The sequence below is a fragment of the Narcine bancroftii genome, chromosome 1 (assembly GCF_036971445.1).
Source record: "Narcine bancroftii isolate sNarBan1 chromosome 1, sNarBan1.hap1, whole genome shotgun sequence".
NCBI classification, from domain to species: Eukaryota; Metazoa; Chordata; class Chondrichthyes; order Torpediniformes; family Narcinidae; genus Narcine; species Narcine bancroftii.
This window is the reverse complement of record NC_091469.1, coordinates 305,277,227-305,294,059: the sequence shown is the minus strand read 5'-3', so window position 1 is coordinate 305,294,059 and position 16,833 is coordinate 305,277,227. Positions and strand designations below refer to the sequence as shown.

General features: G+C 41.1%; 1 long non-coding RNA gene across 1 annotated transcript; it reads right to left on the bottom strand.

The window, feature by feature from the left end:
• Positions 1–11,037: 11,037 nt before the first annotated feature.
• LOC138747054 (uncharacterized) lies at positions 11,038–15,630 on the bottom strand. The gene is made up of 2 exons (XR_011347288.1): positions 15,555–15,630; positions 11,038–12,580 (listed from the first exon to the last, which is right to left on the bottom strand). It is a non-coding gene; the product is annotated as an uncharacterized lncRNA (long non-coding RNA).
• Between the last annotated feature and the right edge of the window lie 1,203 nt (positions 15,631–16,833).

Here is a 16,833-nt window from a genome sequence, read left to right as displayed (position 1 = left end):
GTGGACATTGTTCAACTATGTTGAGTTAGGCTTGTTGAGCAATGGGCAGATGCATTCAACAATTTGAGAATGACCATCATGGGTCATACTCAAAGTGTCTGGCTTTGCAGGGATGGTAAGATAACCCCCATCTGGACTGTGAATGATGAACAATAGCAATTTCATCTTTTGGAGAATCTGCATGCTCAGTTGTGGGGGCCAAGATCTCTGTGATGCTGAACTGATTTAATTGATGCTCAATTAAATGCAGATTAAATGCAATCAACAAAACTAATATTATTTAATAACCACCACCCAATGTTAGGTTTAATTCATAGACCAAGCAACTACATGATATGAAGTCTTGAACATATTGTGAGCCACCATAATTAAGATAGTAAAGGGTATTATGGACTGGAGCAGTACAGATATGAAGATCAAAGAGAATTCAGAGCAGTTCATCATTTAAACTTGAAAATGTATAAGTGTTGTTAAAACAATATCACTTCCTTTCTCTTAAAGGCACAGATGGTGTTTTACACAATTAAATATGATGCTACAGAATTAATGTTTGTTCATGTATATCTTTGATCTCTCCGGCTTCTCAACTTATTAGAATACATAGTCTGCATGATGCTTATTTAAGAAGTTAATTTAAGAGATTAACAATCCTTAACATTGAGTCATAATCAAGTGTGGCTATGAATTTCAGAAAGAGAATTTAAATAGTGAGTGTCTTGAGGATCCAGTGAAGAGAAGAAGAAATATCTTTTCTAACCCTAACCCGATAGTGGAAACTTATACCAGGGTAGTCTTTCTGTCCAAAAGAAAAACTTGCTGTTTGTCTGGCATGGGCACTTTTAACCCATTCACTGCTTGATAAAGGGAGAAGTGGGGGAGCATGGAGTTACAATGGATCAAATCTAGTTCCTGACCATTCCCACTTTTTAACGTCACTGATTTCAGTGGCAGATAAGGCTGCTAATAAATACTTAGAGAAGTGTAATTAATCATTGAAATGCAAGGCCCATTGACCATTATCACTTCCCAGGTGGAACAGATGAGTGGCCAGTAAGCCCACTTTATTTAATAAGGCTTAAAAGAGAGATCACAGATCAAGACACAGTCTTCTGCTTGGCACATATGCAGATGTGAGGTCCTTATAACGTCACAAGAAACTGCAGATACTGGAATCTGGAATCTGGAGCAAAAAAAAAGAAAACTATAGGGGGAAACTCAGCAAATCAGGCAGGATCTGTCGAGGGAAATTGACAGTTGATATTTCAGGTTGAGACCCTTCATTAAGACTAGAGACTCGATGAAGAGTCTTAATATAAAATGTCAACTCTCTGTTTCTCTACACAGATATTACCTGACCAGTTGACTTCTTCCAGCAATTTGTTTTTTGCTTGATAATATCCTTCACTATCTTGCAACATTGCTGACAACCTACTCTTAATACCAGTGGGTGTCCTAACTTAGTCTATCTCTGCTATACAGCTGTTGCTGTCTTCTGGAAACAGTCAGGCTGCTGATCAGGGCCATTAAAATCTGGCCTGTAATAGAACTCCTATGTGGGATTACCATCTGCTTCTGCTATCCTTGTGCCAGAAATTAAAATCGACTCTTGACTCTCTGCACATTGCTCTGAAACATTTATTCATTTATTCTTCACCAATAATCTGTAACAACTGTAGAACAATTTCAATGATTGGGGGGAGGGGGGGGAAGTAAAGTCTGTAAAGCCTGATAAAGCAAAGTTTCTCAGTATTAAATTAAAGGTCTCAGCATGAATGAAATAAAGGATTCATTATCTACTTGCAATGCACAAATGCGCTGGAGTCTGCAGATGCTGGGGTCAAATGCAATACACAAATGCATTGAAGAAACTAAGCAGGTCATGCAGTATTCATAGGTAATAAAGGGTAACCAACATTTCAGGCCTGGGCCTTTTGTTAGGTACCCTATACTTCCTATGGATGCTGTGTGACCTGCTTAGTTTCTTCAATGCATTTGTGTATTGCATTTGACCCCAGCATCTGCAGACTTGTTTAATTCCATTGTCTACTTGCTATACCTGCGCAGAGTTGGCTTGTAACCATATAACCATATAATCGTTTACAGCACGGAAACAGGCCATGTCGGCCCTTCAAGTCCGTACCGGTTCACTTGAACAACTCCACTAGCTCCTCCGCAAACTCCTGAGGAAGCAGAGGCTCCTTAGGTTGGTACATCCTGAGATTTTCCAGGTCCTCATAGATTCTCTTTCTAAGACCCCGTTTTCTTGGATACGTTACTCTGTTCCATTTCTCTTTATAAATCGCTGTTCTCTGGGTATCTTTACACATGTTCCTTTTCTCTTTATAAGTCCACATCCTCTAGGATTATTTACTCCATTCCTTTTCTCTTTATAAATATCCGTTCTCTCGGATTCTTTATTCTGTGTTACCTTTCATCAAAGTTTTTTGGAAAATACTCAAACTTTTTTGATCATTTAATTCATTATTGCTTTTAGGGAAGATAACACAGTGATTTTATGCACGTGTAAGCATTTTATGTTTTGAGAAAGTCAGACCAGCAGATAAAATGCAGCAGAATCCACCCTACAGACTATATGCTTTTTTTTTTCCCTCTCAGTGATTTATATGGTGTTAAGTGAGAGAGCTTAATTGATGTAAATATGTGGTAAGGTTCCCCTTGATGCAATCTTGGTGTATGAATCTCTATTCCAGTTTGCAACTTCACAAAATAATCTTGTAGAAACAAAGAAATTGATAACAGCAAAGGAAATATTCATGGATGCAGCTATGCAGGGCTTGTGAAAATTTACAGTAGCAATCTACAATGTATATAAGAAACGAAGTTGATTGGAATGAATCAATAGAAAAGGCTAATCAAAACTATTAAAAAAGAGCTTATGTTAAGCTATTCTGACTTCTTTCTTTGCCACCTTCCTGAGTTTATTCTATCTAATTATGGTTATTAATCTTACATGCAATAACATGAAAGGAAAAGTAACTGTAGAATTGGAATAATCCTCCAGTATTGTACATACTAATTCAATATTCAGTCTTTGTCCAACCTTATTAGTTTAAAATTCAATTTAATTTTGAACTAATCTGGAAATTTATGGATATATGACATACCATTTGATGTTTCTCAACTTTTGAGACGTTATTCCAACATGATTTGCATTCCTGTTTAAAGATATTCCACTCTAGAATATGATCGGTTTGCTGCAGAGATCAGACATCACCTTTTGTAATGTAAAGGGATTACTTTGATGTGTAAACATAGAAGATCTAACTGAAACTGAATGTTTTAACTGACACAAAGGTTAATGTATGCTGGAAGGCATTCCTGAATAAATGAATTGTAATCATTTTGAAATTTATTCATGAACGCAAGGTGCAATGACACCAAATCTTTTATTTGGAGATTGGTGAATTATTTTAGTTTAATTATTGCTTGTCTAAAATGAAAGATGAACCCATGCAAATTTATCAGTTTATAGAAAAGTGAATTATTCTTTGGAGCAGAATTGGACAAGATAAGTTTCTGGAATAGCGAAGAATTCTCTGCTGTGGAACCACATATGGGACTGTAGCCTTGAGTGTGTCTCAGCAGGATCAGAGCTATTCAGAGTTGAGGCGTCATTGAGCTATAATGCATGGAAACAGGCCCGTTAGCCCAACTCATCCAAGTTGCCTAGGCTACTTCCACTTGCCTGCTGTTGGCCCAGATCCCTCTAAACTAGTGGTTCTCAACCTTTTTCTTTCCACTCACATACCACTTTAAGTAATCCCTATGCCATCGGTGCTCTGTGATTGGTAAGGGATTGCTTAAGGTGGTATGTGAGTGGGAAGGGAAGGTTGAGAATCACTGCTCTAGACCCAACACTGACTGAAATATTTTGCTTGAGAAAAAATTGTCATTGGCCCATTTCCCTTTGGAGTTATGAAACTGTGCACATAATGAGTCAATTAGGTATGATTAAAACTGTGGTTTTTGAACTTTCTCAGAATTTTGCCCGCACACGTGGAGCACCGAAGTCTAAAGCAAACTTTCTAATCAAATCTTTTTTCACAATAGATTTTTGTTGCATTTAATAAACTATAACAGAGATACAGGGCATGTAAGAGTCAAAATGTGTGTACTTACCTTGTTATTCAACGTCCCTGGGTCCATAGGCTGGGTGGGGCCATCTTGATTCCTGTGTGCATGCGTTAGTCTTCAGTTGGCACATGCACGGTGGGTTTGCATATTGGAGTTTGGTTGGCACATGTGCAGTGGGTTTGCGTATTAGAGTTTGGTTGGTGCATGCAGGAGAATTAAGTGCCTTGATGATATTGAATTTGTGCACTTAACTTTCACGCATGCATCAACCAAACTCTAATATGTGAACCCACCATGTATGACCTAAATGAACTCTAATACATGAATCCAATGCAAATGCGCCAATCGAAGACTAATGCATGTGCACAGCAATCAAGATGGCTGTGCCCAGCCTATGGAACCCGGAATGCCAAATACCAAGGTAAGTATTCACATTTTGGCTCTTGCATGCCCTGTATCCCTGTTATAATTTGTCAAATACAAAATAAACCATGTATATTTTTTTTTCTCATATATTTTTAAAAAATCAGTAATATATGCAGATGGATGTAAGTCAGGTAGGTTGTAAGTCAGGGAATACCAGTAGTATGCAAGTCTGAACACCTAAAACAATGATAAAAGGGTCATGATTTGGCACCAGGATCCCATAATTAACCGATGGAACAGAAACTTTAACACCAGAGGAGGAAACTTGCACCAAAAACAGGAAAGTGGTTCATTTGCCCCACCAAAACTGACTGTAAAATTCTGACAATCTACTGTGTACTTTCTTGTGGTGAGTGCCAGGACATTACCTCAGATGTTGGCACCTGTATAAAGCAGATCATTTAAGACTGTTCCACATTGCTTGAAAGTTATTATATTTGCACAGAAGAGAATTGAATTTTGCCCAAGCATGATTGTTATTGATCATATCATAAACACATTGAAGCAATGCTTTTGAATCCTAACTACGTCTGCCAAGTATCACACAATATAACGACACCAAGGTGACTTGTGTGCTACAGAACATTCTTTCTGAAGGGTTCTGACAGTGAAGTACAGCCTCTTCACCCCACTACAGACATCCTGCTGGGGAGAGTCTGCAGAGAATTAAGGAGCCAGCTGTTGTTAAAAGAGATTGGTAAGCACTGCTTTTATCATTCATGCTTTGCATAACTTAATGTTGTTCCTGACCATGTGACATGTGAATTTTGTATTACTTATTTATTTTCTGAAATGTTCCAGATAGGTAACATAGTCAGCTTTCAAAAACATGCCTGCAAGAATGCAGAAACAAAAGTAATGAGAATAAAAAAAATAATAACATAGAAAGCTATCCCATCATTATGAAGGAGAGTTCTTGAGGAACAGCTGTTTCAAATACACTCAACCTTCTTTGAACCTTTAAAACACAATGCTGGAGAAACTCAGCAGGCCAAACAATGTACTTAATGTAGCAAAGATAAAGGTACATAACCAATGTTTCGAGCTTGAGCCCTTCATTAAGGTATTACGAACTGCTCTGAACCTGTCCTTCATAAATCCTCAGCAGAAAATCTTGGCTTATCATCCTTAAAATATATGCTCTGAAATTTAAAAACCATCGAACTATGATCTCCACAGATGAAGAATGCAATAAGCTGGCCTCTGACCAGCAGTTCCTGTTCCTTAACTGCTGCAAGCATCTGTTCCTCCACTTGTGCTCTGTGTATCACTTGGTGTGCCATCTTGTAAATTAACGACAATCTCCAACAGGTTTTTCTTATTTCTGGATTTACACCAGAGATGTGCGTGTTTCAGGGAGGCATCTTCTTGACATCTGAGAGACGTAGCGGATTTTTATGACTTCTTCAAATCTTTATTACATGAAATAAATATGCTCCCACGAATGGTGATGGCAAAAATGCACAAAAGCTGAATGAGGGTGAAGAACAGCGAAAAACACCAAGCAGCAGAAAATCTTAATCTTTTCTTTCCTAATCCCTCTTGTCCTCTGTACTAACAATATGAAAACCCTTTGGCAGAAGAATATTATTTAATGGCCTGAACATATCTGCAGAATGTAATGCTTTACAAGCAAGGCAATGTATTCTTTCATTCTTGACTATTCACTACTATTTGCTTTGAGAAATTAGAACATAAGGAGATGAATTGTTGGATGCTTTCTTTTGCAAGAACCAGGGCAGATATACAAAATTAGGTAGTTCCCAGTATGATTTATGGAAAAGAAACATTTCAAAAAATATTGTGAGGCACACAAACATCTGACAGTCATCCACAATAATCCCTGCAATACACAAATGTATTGGAAAAACTGGTGATTTATCATCAAAGGATCCACAAGGGCTGCGGGCTGCTGGTGACTTATAGTCAAAGGATCCACACAGGCTGTGGGACGCCTGAGACGGTCTCATGGGAACCAGGTATTCGAACTAGGATTCGAGAGGTGGCTGATGGTAAGAATGGCTCCCGGTGCTGAAGGTTTCCTGATAGTATCAGAGGTTTGGATCTGGAGCTTGGGTTTCTGATGGCTTGAATTAGTGTCGGTGCAGCTGCATGGGAAAAAGATTCTGATATCCTTCACATTTACGCAGCTTAAGGTTTTATATACTACTTACACATCATGCTTAGCCTTCTTCACTCCAGGCAAAACAAACCCAGCCTATCCAATCTCCCACCCCCATCTCCCACCTCCCACCCACGCCAAACCAAGCTGTCCTATACAGGCGCTATTCCTGATCAGATCATGCCTTTTCAAATGTATGTTTTTCCAATATTTTCGCTGCCACAGACGTTAATACCCATTGAGAGAAGATGAGTGGACATTATTACTTGAGCCCTAAATTTACTCTAGATGTGTGGTGTTTGTACTGTGGAATTTGTCAGGTGAATTTTTGATACCTTTCTTCTCCACATAGTTCAATAAAGTAGCGGGCCTATAGTGGTGAGAAAGCTCGTAATCACTTTTTAATGTCCATCAGTAATTCACATTGACACCTGGTATTTAAGGATGGAATATTTACAAAAAGGAAGTAAACTGCAAAACCAACCATGTAGAATGCCTTCCCAGCATTCCCTGAATTCAAAGAAGAATTGAAAAGTGATACAGTAAAATCCCTTTTATTCAGAATTCACAAAAACCGACAGACTCAAGTAACTGGCAAGAAAAAAAAAGCGCAGAAAATAAATAGGTAAAAAAAAAACCCCAAAAGTACGAACCGCCCCCTAGCGGTTAGTTTTAAATCCATGCAATACACAATCTTAAGCAACTGGATTATTTAGTTATCCAGCACCTACCAATCCTCATAGGCGACAGATACCAGGGTGGGGTTGTTGTATTCATACCAGCTTTGACCCTTTGAACTCAGTCAAGAATTAAATTTTATGATTTTACAAGGACGCTGTCTTTAGATCAGTGGTTCATTGTGCAGCTTCACATACAAAGAAGAATTCGATGGGGGAGTTACCTGACAATGTTCTGATTGGGAAAATGAGGCAGTTTAAATTAAACCACATCTTTGATTTAAATTAGATGTTTTCTACGCCCTTGACAATTGAATGTTTTAAGTATTTTAAATAACATATGCAAGTGAAACATTCTAGACTTTGTGGGCCCACTAACAAAATGATGTAAATTTTAAAGGAGTTGCAAATTATTTTATTTAGCTTTACCATCTTGGTGACTAGATAAATACACTGGAACCTTATGTGAGCTCCTGCCTTCCCTGCTGTTAATGCTTGATACCTTGTTTGGAACCTGGCCTGAAACACTGCCCTCTGCTGTTGCTTCCTCTGCAGTGTGTTGTCCAGGTGTTGATGAGTGAGATGGATCCAGGCCATCTGTCAATGGATGGAGCAAATCCTGCCCATTCCCACTAACGGCACGCTCATTGTACTGGCCAGCATGCAGTCTGGTGGCCCACATCTGGGTCTTGACTTGAGAAAGAAAAGAAACAATCTAGTTTCGAAACTACAAAGTGTGTGAAACCAAGGGAGTTTATGTAAAAGAATGAAAACCAGTGGCAGGCATGGTTTTGACATACAGGGACATGTCCAGCAAAGAAGAAGAGAAAAAAAGGATGCAACGCAAACTCTGTTTCTCTTCCCACAGTCATACTCTGCCCTGCTGAGGATTCCCAACATTATCTGCTTTTTTTTGGAGATTTCCAACAACTGCAGATTTTTTTTGGATTTTGATGAAGAAGAAAAAAATCAGAGAGTAGGCAGGAATGTTTCTTAAACAGACAGGAAGAGAAAGCATGTTTTCTAAAGTTAGAGAATTTGATGTTAAATTGATAATGATGAGTTTATTGTCACACACATTGTACAGTGTACATAGGCACCCCAAAAACCATTAGGATCCAGTAGATTGCAATGTGCCCAGATGGAAGATGAGGTCTTATTCATCAAGCTTGTGTGGTGCCTCATTGTAAAAGTCAAGGTAGTTTTATTAAGGGTCCTTCATCTGAAACATTAACAATTTCTTTCCAGAAGTATTGCCTAACTGTTAAGTTTTTGAAGAATGCTTTTGTTTGAAAAGAGAAGCCTCTTTTGCTCAGACAATGGGAGGAGTTAGGAATGTGAAACCTGGCTTTAAATTAACAAAAGTTTACGACTCGTAGGCATTACACTTAACGATATGACCTCTCACCTTTTCAAGCATTGTAGCCAGGGAATATTTGCTGGGAAAATCACAAAATTATATGCCCCATTGGATTGATATTGAGGCAGAAATCAGTGTGTGGGCCTCAGTTTGAGGCACAGATGAGTAGACACAAAGATAAGAACATCATAGTGCCAGCTTCATATTAAGATGGGGTGGCACGGTTACCATAAGCATTAGTGCAACGCTGTTACAGTGGCAGAGATCGAGATTGAGGTTCGAGTCCCGCGCTGACTGTAAGGAGTTTGTGTGTTCTCACCGTGTCTGCGTGGGTTTCCTCCGGGGGCTCCCATTTCTTCCCACTCTTCAAAATGTACCAGGGGTTTTAGGTCAATTGGATGTAATTGGGCGTCATGGGCTCGTGGGCCAAAAGGGCCTGTTACCATGCTGTACGTCTAATTTATAAAAAAAATATAATCTTTCAACCTTAAATGAAGATAAATCACTCCAGTACAAGGAGGTTTGTTATTTTTGCTATTTACTAATTCCCTATTCAGGACTTCTGCACAACTTAATTTACTGGACCCTTGTAAACGCTGTAGAACAAGTGAAATGACCAGTACTACAACATTCTTTTTACATTTTTAATGAGCCTAATTTGATTTGGCCAGGTACCTAATGGCATTATTTCATGTAATACTCTTATTTTGGATCGGGACGACTTTGTGCAGGAAATTGGCAATGGCAGATCCGGAATAGATAAATCTAAACCTGTATCATTGTGCAGGAGCAGGAGGTTTGCTGCTGGCAGTGAGTTCTGGCCCAGCAATTCTTGCTTTGACAAAATATTTCTCAAGGATTTGGGCTCAGATTTTGCAGCAAATAGAGAACAATATGAGCTGTTCTCTATACTTGCCCCATAGGTTTTCTATGGGATTCTTTCCCTGGAATATGCAATGATAAGATATATCGTGTTTTCATTGGGGAACTTGGTAATTTTGTGAACAGGGCAAGTAACTTTTTAATCATTCAATTTCTTTTTCAAAGCCATGACAAAATGTTTATCCACCACACTTTCAGACACTGCATTCTGCATCCTAGCAACTGATTGTCTTAAAAAAAAAGTTTCGTTATTCCAACCCTGGATCTTGTCACAGCTAATTTCACTCACTGTCCTCTGGGCCTTAATTTCCTGCACTAATGAAAAAAAAATTTTCTCCATCTAACCCATCATTATTTTTGCACATTTCCATCAAATCTCCTCTCTATCATCTCTGTTCTAAGGAAGAGAACTTCAGTTTGTTTGGTATATGCCAATAACTGAAGCCTAGAATGATTCTGTTAAATAATTTCTCTGCATTGTTGTGGGAATATCACATGCTTTTGTAAATTGGAAGGGGCTTAAAATTCCAGTTGTGACTTTACTGATGTACCTTAAGGTTAAACATAATTTCCCTGACTTTTTATGCAGTGCCTCAGTTTATAAAGCCTTACATTTGCTATGCTTTACCAACAGCTTATTGAACCTAATCTTCAAAGATGCCTGCTTATCTGCACCTAGATACCCCTGACTTTATAATTTTTAGAATTAAATAATCAATAGGTATAATGTAAAATTTTATCTCTATGAAGGTAAATTTAACAATCTTGTCCTCCTCGAATTGGGATTATTTTTCTTCCACGCATTTAGTCCAAGCACACTTCTGGCACAAGTCTGCCTCTAAGACAGTAGACTTGCTTAAATTATCTCATGGTTTGTGCCTCTAAAAGTGCAGAGACACAAAATGAACAATTTCTTTCAATGAAATGATGCAAACGGACACACTGCCAACATTAACTGATGTCCCTGTTACAACATATGATAATTGTCATGGTCCAATGTAATCATACAGATAATGAACTGGTTAACCTGCATGTCCACATATCTTCAGACCTCTTGAAGATTGGCCTCATAGGATGCTCATTGAGGAAACTACAATATGAAATGAATAAGCTGCATGATAAATAGAGGGTGTTAGGGTACAGAAAGTGGTAAGTAGATGATTTCTCAATTTGTGGGAAGTGGTTATCAGTGTTTTCTGCCAGGAACACATTTTTTTAATATACATACAAGCAATTTGGATGTTGGCACAAAAAAGAGAGAAACTAAAATTGTGTATTATCAATCAAATGACATGTAAATGTGGCAAAATGTAGGAGGATTTTATTTAGGATATCAACATACAAAAATAATTTTAACCTAGTCAGACTCTGCGTAAACATAGAATGTGTTCATGCAAAATGGGTACACTCAAGCTACATGTCTCTGATGTCCCTGGTGTCAGAAGTACAAATTCTCACACATGAGTCTCTTTAAAGTTGGTGACACGACAAGCTTTATTTACAAGTCTGCAGAGTTGGACTCAACTGGTTTCTCGCCAAGTCAAGCCCCGATACAAACAGTGCATTGATTTTTATACCTTTTTTGCTTGTCCTTCCCCTCCTCTTTAACACTGTTTTAATTGGTTAGTTTTTGCAAAATCATTCTAAGTACACTTGCATTTGTAATTATCATGTTAGTCACGTACACTACGAACTCTGCACACACTAAATTCTGTTTTTCACTCTTTTATCAATCTTTGGCTCCTACATGTCTCTTTGTGACCATGAAAGATCTCTGTTTGTTATAACATTGTCCAGCTGAACTTTTATGGTAAGCTCCCTGTCTATTCTGGCTTCCCCTTTTATGATTAATCATCACATTTTAACTTAAGCCCTTTTTAACCTAAATTCTCTATCTATAACAATCCACCCCTTTCTTTCTTTAAAATGTGTGTACTATTTCTGAATGGGGGCCTTAACCCAGGGAAGAGAACCATCTTCTGATAAATCAATTTCGTGCTGAAGTAAAATTCTAACTGGGTCTCCCAGGCCCCCTGGCTGCATGGTCTGCTGGACCATCGAAATCACTCGGCTGCGCAGACAGGGAATAAGACAGGGTAAAACAAGCAGGAGGAACAAAACACCCCCGATGACCCACAATAAGGTGCGCCACCAGGTTCCTCCAAACCATTTATCCAACCAATTTAATTTTGCGAAAGGATGCCAGGTCTGGACTGGTACATGGGACAAAGTGCGAATATTATCAGCGATTTTGCGAACGGCTTGGCCATTATCATCAATCTTTAAGCAGCAGTTAGTCAAATTAAGCTTTCCACATACACCCCCTTCTGTGGCCAGCAAATAATCCAGGGCCAGACGGTTCTGATAGATGGCAGAGCGCATCTGACCCTGCTGGGATGCAAGCAATTGCAGGGCTAGAGCCGTTTGGTTTGTAACAATCTCAAGGACCGCCTGCAAGCGAATAATGTGGTTGCCCTCCCAGGGCCAACCGTTAAGAGGGAAAGGAGTACTATTAGGAATCTGTATATAATGACCCACACTACTTCCCTCATTCTCCGTACAAGGGGTATATGGAAATGAATCTACCCTCCTTTCTTTCCCAAGTGCGGTCCTGAAAAAGGACTACTGTGTCTCTGCACTTCTTACACTTCAGACCTGACAAAGACATAGGCAAACCAAGAAAAACCAAAGCATATAACAATAACATTGTCAATCAAGTCTTCCTGCGAAATCGCAAAGTAAGAGGTTTGTCTCCAGGAACACAAGTCCAATCTGAGTCCGTATCAGGGTCCTGAGGCGCCTCTACAGGTCCCTTAAATCTGGATGCGTGTGTCCACCCCTTCTCTTTTGTTCGTATTGCAGCCTCTGTAGTCAAGAGAACTTGGAATGGACCTTCCCACTGTGGCTGGAGTTTTTCAGTTTTCCAGGTTTTGATGAGAATCCAGTCTCCCGGTTCCACCTTGTGTAAAGAAAAGTCCAGAGGTGGTGTTTGTGCCAATAGTCCCCTCTTTCGTAAATCTGTAAGAGAGCGTGACAGTGCCTGTAAATAGTTCCTAACAAAAATATCCCCTTCCCCAAAGGTGGGACACCCCTCAACTATACTCCAGAAGGGAAACCCAAACATCATCTCATAAGGGGACACCCCCACATCTCTGCGTGGGGCAGTACGAATTCTCAATAAGGCCAGGGGCAGACACTTTATCCAAGGCATTTTAGTCTCCACCATTAATTTTGTCAATTGCGTCTTTATGGTTCCATCAGGCAGCTGGCTTGCGCCCAACTGAGTCATGTCCTTTTTTTCCTTAGCAGTGAAAATGGAAGCTTTTTTTATACCTTGTCTTATTGCGATTAAGGTCAGCAAACGGACTTCCTATTGCATGGCCGCCCTTTTGGCCTCTTCATCAGCCAGTCTGTTCCCAATTGCGGTCGGGGTATCTTCCCTCTGATGGCCTGGTATGTAGACCACTGCTATTTCCCGGGGTAATGTCAGGGCTTCCAAAGTCAGAGTAATCATCTGTTCGTGTGCCAATTCCTTTCCTCTTGATGTAATCAGACCGCGCTCCTTCCAGATCTTACCAAAGGTATGCACTACCCCGTATGCGTATTTGGAGTCAGTGTAAATTGTTCCAGTTTTCTCTGCCAGTACTCTGAGGGCTCTCTGCAAGGCATATAGTTCGCAGGACTGTGCCGACCAGCTTCCGGGTAGCCTCGCGAATTCTACCACTTCCCAAGCATCTCCTTCTATTATGGCATACCCGCTTCTCCTCATTCCGTCAACACATCTGGCGGAGCCGTCAATGTAGAATTCATATCCCTCTCCCAGGGGAGTATCACAAAGGTCCTCTCGGGTCTTGGTCTGGAGATCCGTCAACTCGACACAGTCATGCTCCACTTCTTCCCCTGTTTCACCGTCGTATAAAAACTGAGCTGGGTTGCAACTATTATTCTTAGCAAACTGTAGGTCTTCTCCGACCATTAAAATGGTCTCGTACTTTAATATGCGGGAATCAGTCAGCCATCGATGGGCGGTTTGTGCTAATAGAACACTCACAGAATGGGAGGTGTACACAGTCATCCTTCCTCCAAAAGTGAGTTTGCGTGCCTCCTCCACCAACAGAGCAGCAGCCGCTACTCCCTGGATACACGTCGGCCATCCGCGAGACACTGGGTCCATCATTTTGGACAGGAAAGCCACTGGGTGTCGCTGACCGCCTTTTTCCTGTGTCAAAACTCCCACAGCTGTTCCTTGGTTATGAGTGACAAATTGCTGGAAGGGTTGTTTTAAAGAGGGCAGAGTGAGTACCGGGGCCCGCGTCAGGCGATGCTTCAAGTCCTCAAGCCATCCCTTCTCCTCCTGGGTCCATTTCAATGGATATTCATCTTCATTTGTCAGCTTTTCATACATAAACTTCACCAACGCTGAGTAAGGGTTTTGTTTCCTTTCCCCTCTGGACTCGGCATTTATCTCTCGGATAGTCTGTACCATAATCTTCGCTGCCCTCTTTTGACCTTCCTCTTCCCTCTGCACATATACTCTTTGCGCCTGTTTTAACAGGTCGCTCAAGGGTTTTTCATTCCAGTCCTCCTCCTTTTCTAGTTTCTTCCTAATGTCCTGCCACGATTTGGACACAAATTCGATTCGAATAAGCTGTTCACCCATTGGTGTACTAAGGTCCACACCCGCATACTGTTGGACATTCTTTCTCACCCTCTCCAAGAAATCAGTAGGGGACTCATCTTTCCCCTGGTGGTTCCCAAATGCCTTGGCGAAATTGTGACCCTTTGGCACAGCCTCCCGTATTCCTTTAATCGTCCACTCTCTGTATTGTCTCATACTTGCCAATCTCTCGGGTGTTCGTTTGTCCCACCTGGGTTCATTCAGGGGATATTTTTGTTCATGGGGTCTGGGGTCCCCAGGTTGTTCACGTTCCCACATGAGGAGGGCAGCCTGTCGAATCATCTGCCTCTCCTGGGGTGAGAATAATGTTCCCATTATTGCGTGCATCTCTTCCCAGGTATATGTATTTGGTCCCAGGAACTGGTCGAACTGTTCGGCCAGTCCCATGGGATCTTCCAATAGACTTTTCATTTCCTTCTTAAATCCCCGCACCTCAGTACTGGTTAGGGGAACGTTTACATATCCCATTCCCCCTCCCAGTCCTCCTATAGAAACTTCCCTCAGGGGATTTAGGCTTACTGGAGCCTTCAATGGTCCTGGACCAGTCTGGGATCTGGTCCAGGGTCGGTTTACCGGTGGAAGTTTAGGGTCCGACTCCCTTAATTCATCCCTTTGTTCCCGGCCCCTTCCGGGACAATCAGATTCATCACCTTTCCCCTCCAGCAGCGAGCTTCCCTCGGGCGCTGTGGGCACCGGGGGAACATAAGGAGGGGGGAGGTTGTCCAAAGGTTCCCACTTCTTTTCTCCCGCTACCCTCAATTTAAAACATTTTGTTAAGGATCCTGGCCAGGGAACCCAACAAAATGCATACGCCAACTCTTCTTGATTCACCTTTTGTCTCGAGTTTACATATATGTTTAATGCTTGTCTAACCCAATCCTCATCAGATCCAAATTTCGGCCACCAGACCGAAGAACCTTTGATATGCTGTTTCGACCAAAGAAGACAATATTGAACCATCTTATTCTTGTCTTTGTCTTGATATCGTTTACTATCCCAATTTTCAAACATTCTCCCCAAAGGGCTGTCAAGGGGAACCCCCGGGAAAAGTCCTGATCTTTCAGACGAGCCCTTAGATTTTGATCCTCCCATTTTCCCGCCTAGATCCGTTTATCGTTGCTGAGGACCCCCCCGTTCGGGACCCTACTCCCTTTCATCTCGGACGCCTCGTCGGAGGTACTATCCCTCCGCCGGTTCCCGCCGAGGTTTCCCTGGGGTCTATCCTAAGGTCCCACGACAGGGTCCTCACGCCACGACAAAGGCTCTACACCTGATTTATCGTTTTATATTTTTTTTCCCCGTCATGACCGTTACCTGGATGGTCTCGTCCGTCAATCCCCACACCACAATCGTAAGTCGTCACTTACCGGTGTCTTCCTGGGGATTGAACCATCACCCCTCTCCTTTTCGTCTTGTCGTGTCACCTTGTCCGGATACCACTCGCTCAAGCCGCCCGAGGCGACGAGCAAGGGACTAGGAGCCGCTGAACTCAGCGGGGTGCACCACCTCCGATGTCCCCCTTTCTCGCCTCCTCCCACGGCTGGAGTGTAGATCCCGGACGAGTCCCCAGTTGTCAGAAGTACAAATTCTCACACATGAGTCTCTTTAAAGTTGGTGACACGACAAGCTTTATTTACAAGTCTGCAGAGTTGGACTCAACTGGCTTCTCGCCAAGTCAAGCCCCGATACATACAGTGCATTGATTTTTATACCTTTTTAGCTTGTCTTTCCCCTCCTCTTTAACACTGTTTTAATTGGTTAGTTTTTGCAAAATCATTCAAAGTACACTTGCATTTGTAATTATCATGTTAGTCACGTACACTACGAACTCTGCACACACTAAATTCTGTTTTTCACTCTTTTATCAATCTTTGGCTCCTACATGTCTCTTTGTGACCATGAAAGATCTCTGTTTGTTATAACATTGTCCAGCTGAACTTCTATGGTAAGCTCCCTGTCTATTCTGGCTTCCCCTTTTATGATTAATCATCACATTTTAACTTAAGCCCTTTTTAACCTAAATTCTCTATCTATAACACCTGGGAGAGATTTCTGAATTAAAATGACCCTTGCTGAATTAAAGACAGCCAAACCAGTACATTGAATTTTGTGTTTCTGATGAACTCTTTCCTGCTGTCTCCTCAAGGTTCTGTTGCACTTTTTCTGAACTCAAGGTGAATAGTCATCTTCCCTTCCCTTCCCATTAGCTCTCATAACCTGATCCTAACTGTATGAAACAACAGTGGCATCACTAGAGTTGGTGTCACCCCCACCCCCCCCCCCCCCACCACCATGGACCTCCTCCCGTACCAGAGCATACAGAATCTTTAGTAATCTTTTTTGTACTAATGGTACTCGTAAATCACAAATACTAATTACCACAATATTGTAGCTAAAGCACTAGAAAATTTGACAAAAGCAGCGACTATAAAAACACCAGCAGCAACGAAAACAACAGCGCTTGCTTGTAGCGCGTGGAAACAAAACCACATGATTCGAAGCGTCATTGTAATTGAGTAATAATGACTGCTCCTACCGGAGCGCATTAGAAGGTTCAAAAAGTAAATTAGCATAGAGAGTTTTAGCCTTGTAG